Source organism: Cibotium barometz, chromosome 2 (assembly GCF_041138505.1).
Source record: "Cibotium barometz isolate CiBa-2024 chromosome 2, ASM4113850v1, whole genome shotgun sequence".
NCBI classification, from domain to species: domain Eukaryota; kingdom Viridiplantae; phylum Streptophyta; class Polypodiopsida; order Cyatheales; family Cibotiaceae; genus Cibotium; species Cibotium barometz.
Window position 1 is genome coordinate 6,118,584 of NC_141047.1, and position 5,280 is coordinate 6,123,863.

The window sequence follows — 5,280 nt, forward strand, 5'->3', positions numbered from 1 at the left end:
GGAGCTGGATGAATACAAGAAAAAGAAGCTGATTGGCTTATAGCATTCGATGCCAAATAGGTCACCAAACTGCAAGGCATCACAACGGAAAAATGTGGGGTGACCAGAGAAACCAAAGTCTCAATCGAGAGAAAGGATAAGCAGCTTCTGGCCGTCATTACAAGAGCAAGCTTAAGGCTAGGACAACCAACGACTCAGCTGAGTAGCTCACAACCCTGAGGTTCGTCAATAAGAGAAATGGGAGAATTACTTCTGAAGTACCCGGTGATGCAGAATCTGGATCCATCCAAATGAGCAATCAGGAAGCTGCTAGAAAAGGGCCTCAGCAACAGGTATCATTAACTTGCACCACCATACACTAGGAAGAAGAGTGTGTCCTTAGACACCTGTACTTGGACATCCAACTCCTTGGAAGTGAGGTGATACAAGCCTTGCTATAACTTTGAGCTTCATGGGGCTCCATGTGCGTGCGTGCGTGTGTGTGTGTTTGTGCGAGAGAGAGAGATCCTCTCTCTCTTTTTTGGAAAGCAATCTAGTTCAGCTAGGTGGCACAGAACTTTTGCATTATTGCTCTCTTCTTCTCCACTTGGCCCGTTATGAAAGGTTACGTAGACCTCATCCTACACTCCCCATATGTGTTTAGTACACAGACTTCGATTTTAAATTCACAAGACGGCCATCCTTGCTTAAAAGAGATACCTTGCATTGTTGGTTGCACCTTGAGAACTGGGGTAAATGTCACGATTGTGACTGCACCTTGAGAACTGGGGTAAATGTCACGATTGTGACTAACTCTCTTAATCTCTCCTTAATTACTCATTAATCCCTTATTAACTGAAAGGACACCTGTGAAGGGTCACACCCTTACACATGGGTCACTATCAAAGGACATGTCTATTCATTAAAAGGCACACCCCAAGTCCAAAGGACATAACCGTTGACTCAAGAGCCACACCCCTTCCCAGGGATGTGTCTCTTCACTTGTAACCTTTCGGCCTCTATTTAAGAAAGGCCCCTGTCTCAATGCAAACAATCTCAATCTTTCTATCAGCATTTGTCTTATGTTTGTTAATTAAGTCTTAATCATGTTAATAAAGCTATAAAAGCTTTACAGTGGTATCAGAGCAAACTTTTTCCGCCCTGTGAGATGCCCAAACCCTAACCCTAAAATCAGTCCAAACCCTAACCCTAAAATCAGCCCGCCCAAACCCTAAAATTGAGTGTAGCAAGTGTTGAATGGAAGAGCAGGAGAGAATGCCCCATTTAATTCTACCCAATTTTGCCAATTTTGCTTGATTAAGCATTTTCCCAATTTTCTATCAAAAAAAAACGATGGGAAGCAGAGAAGCAGAGAAGCAGAAACTCACATCAAAGTGCTTGTAGTATGCCTGTGTTCTACTGGAGGCCTCATCGCATCTTTTCGGGCTGCATTTCTCTCCACGCAGGCACCCTTCGATCTTACCTCTTCACGTTTTTTTTTTTAAAAACGTAACGTTTCACATAAAAAAACAATAAAACCAATAGCCTTATGATTTAAGGCTTATACTAAGCCTTATTACACGTGGCTCTACCAGCCGCGTAAAGCAGCCAGCACCTAACGGCCAGCGCCAGCGCAAGGAAACCCAGCCGCCGACCAGCGCATACAAAAAAAAAAAAAAAAGAATGGGAGAACCCGACGTGAAGCCACCGGCCAGCAATTATAAAAAAAAAAAATCAAAGGAGCACCTCACGGCCAGCAATCAGCACATTTTCAAAAAAAGAAAAAACCCACCTGCGGTCTATGATGGTGTTCTCCGCAGTGTGACGGCTACCTTGGTGCTTCTTCTCCAACAATACTATGGCAACCTACTTCAAGTGTGATCTTTCCATTTTCTTGGGTATATTCCGTGGATCCAAAGAAAATACAAGTTATTGTCAATTGGCCAACTCCCACAAACATCCATGATGTTCGTTCTTTTTTGGGACTTGCCAACTTCTATCACACAAAGGTTCATCGATTTTCCGAAATAGCTGCTCCTCTCACTGAACTTTTAAAGTCCGCTCCTGCATTCCAATGGACTGAAGCCGCAACAGAAGCTTTTGAAAATTTAAAGACAGCTTTGACAACAACTCCTGTCATGGCTATTCCAGACCCTACTCTCCCCTTTGATGTTTACACGGATGCTTCTGATATTGCCACTGGTGCCGTCTTAATGCAACAAGGACGTGCTATTGCGTTTGACAGTCATAAGCACTCTGCAATTCAAGGAAGATACCCGGTATATGACAAGGAATTTTTAGCTATTGTTCATGCCTATCGAGCATGGAAACATTATCTCCTTGGTGCAGATTCAGTGGTGAAAACAGATCATCATTCTTTGAAATATATCTTCACGCAGCCAGTTATGAATGCTAGGCAAGCACGTTGGGTCGAATTCTTAGCCAATTTTCATATGACAATTGAGTATGTTCCTGGTCTTACCAATGTGGTTGCGGATGCCCTCAATCGTATGCTGTCAGCTTCGGTCTTGGCTATTTCTACAGTTGAAATGGATATACCTCAAAGTTTCAAGGACCGTTATTCAACAGATCGTGATTTTGGAAATGCATTTCGAATTCTCAATTCTCAGAATGCAACTCCTTCCGACTTAAAGATTTATGGCGCATACACAATAGTGGATGATTTATTATATTATCAGGACCGTATTTGTGTACCTCATGATACTCATGTTCGAAGAGTATTGGTGAAAGACCATCACGAGCTCACTTATGCTGCACACCCAGGCATCAACAAGACTTATCGTCTTTTAACAGCTACATACTATTGGCCTCAAATGAAGCAAGATGTTATTAAGTTTGTTACAGCGTGTCTCTCGTGCCAACGTATGAAAGCTAGCAGACAAGTTCCAGCTGGTCTTCTTCAACCACTTCCAGTTCCAAATGAACGCTGGGAAAATATTAGTATGGATTTTATCACTTCATTGCCACGTTCTTCTAAAGACAATACACAGATTCTTGTGGTGGTTGATAGATTTTCTAAAATGGCACATTTCATCCCGTGCAAGAAAGCAACTCAAGCTTCAGATATTGCAGTATTGTTTATACAATATATCTTCAAACTTCACGGATTGCCAAAATCTATAGTTTCAGATCGAGATCCAAAGTTTACAGGACATTTCTGGACTTCGATATTCAAGTCTCTTGGTACAAATTTACTCTTTAGCTCTGCTTATCATCCTCAGACAGATGGCCAAACGGAACGAGTTAATCAGATTCTGGAAGAAATGCTGCGACATTATGTTCAGTCTCGATTAGCTTCATGGGAAGAATATTTACCATTGGTAGAATTTGCTTATAACAATTCTTATCATTCAGCTATTGGAATGACACCTTTTCAAGCAGCTTATGGCCATACTCCCCTTATTCCTGCCAACTTTGTTCTTCAACATAAAGTGGCTTTAGCAGATCACCTCATTCAGGAAATGCAAGATATTCTATTACAGATTAAGGATAAGATGATCAGCGTCCAAGCGCAATATCAACGCACAGCTAATAAGCGTCGTCGACACATTGAATTTCAAGAAGGAGACTTGGTATTATTATACATTGCCCCTCATCGATACAAGACAATGAAATCAGTTTTCCCAAAGCTTCGTCCAAGATAATATGGACCCTTTCGTATTATTAAGAAGAACTCATCTCTCAGTTATAAGTTGGAGTTACCACCTTCTTGGGGTAGAATTCATCCAACTTTCCACATTTCTTGGCTTAAGAAGTTTGTGGACGGTGATTCTCCAGTTTTAGATCATTTGGATTATGTTCCAGAAATCGAAGATGAACACATACTCTTAATTCCAGAGATAATTCTTGATGTTAGGCAGAAAGAAACAAGACATAAACTCACTACAGAATTTTTGGTTAAATGGAGAGATCTTGATGATTCTGACTCTACTTGGCAAAGTGATGAAAACTTACAGGAATATCCAGAACTTCTTCGGGAATTCTTTCAAAGACAACCATCTCTTCTCAGCCAGAGTCTTATTTTAAGTGGGAGGGAATGTCACGATTGTGACTAACTCTCTTAATCTCTCCTTAATTACTCATTAATCCCTTATTAACTGAAAGGACACCTGTGAAGGGTCACACCCTTACACATGGGTCACTATCAAAGGACATGTCTATTCATTAAAAGGCACACCCCTAAGTCCAAAGGACATAACCGTTGACTCAAGAGCCACACCCCTTCCCAGGGATGTGTCTCTTCACTTGTAACCTTTCGGCCTCTATTTAAGAAAGGCCCCTGTCTCAATGCAAACAATCTCAATCTTTCTATCAGCATTTGTCTTATGTTTGTTAATTAAGTCTTAATCATGTTAATAAAGCTATAAAAGCTTTACAGTAAACCTTAGAAAAACTATCGACACTTTTGAGCCAAGGGACTTAGAAAAAAAGACCACAGAATGCTACACCTTGAGCTCATGCTACCATAGTCCCAGAGGAGAAAAGAAGGCACTAGCCTCTTCTCAAGCTTCGGTTGTGCTCTTGCTCTAGATGTGATGTCCTCATGTCTTCGGATGAATTCAAATGCACTATTACCAATGCAGGCCTATTGTTAGCTCATTCACGCAAATCATTTCCATGTGCGAGGAAAAGGGGTACAGTGCGGCGGATTCGGATTATTCTTGCGAGACATGCGGGACACCCAGTCAGGGTGCTGACCACAGAGGATATTGAGGAGATCCGCCAGCGTCCGATGCGGCACATATTATGAGATGGAGGCACCTCCATAGTGTACCCCCCCGTCCCGCATGATATTGTATCCCCTCACTGTACTCCACTCACCTCCATAGCGTACCCCCCACCCCCCCCCCCCTCACTATATTCACACCCTATAAGGGTTTCTGTTTACCTTCCAGTTCCAGTTTCATTTTCTAGGTGCCAGTTGTATCATCTTTATTTTTTCATTTTTTGGTTTTTTATCCAGACATTGTATCAGATCCACCATGATGTAACTTTTTGGTCTCATAGGTCATTATGGCCTTTTGAAGACGTTAATATAACATTTCATTTCATTTCTCTCTCTCTCTCTCTCTCTCTCTCTCTCTCTCTCTCTCTCTTTGTGTCTGCATGCGTGTGTGTGGGACCAAATAGCATAGCAAGAACAGGCAACTGCAGCACTCCCCTGCATGTACCAAGCAGTAACAAAAATCCCCAAGCTACCTTTCAATTTCTTCCTTAAATCTCCAGCCATTAAAAAAACCGTCACAAATATTATATAGCTTACAAGTTAGCCCACTTGGC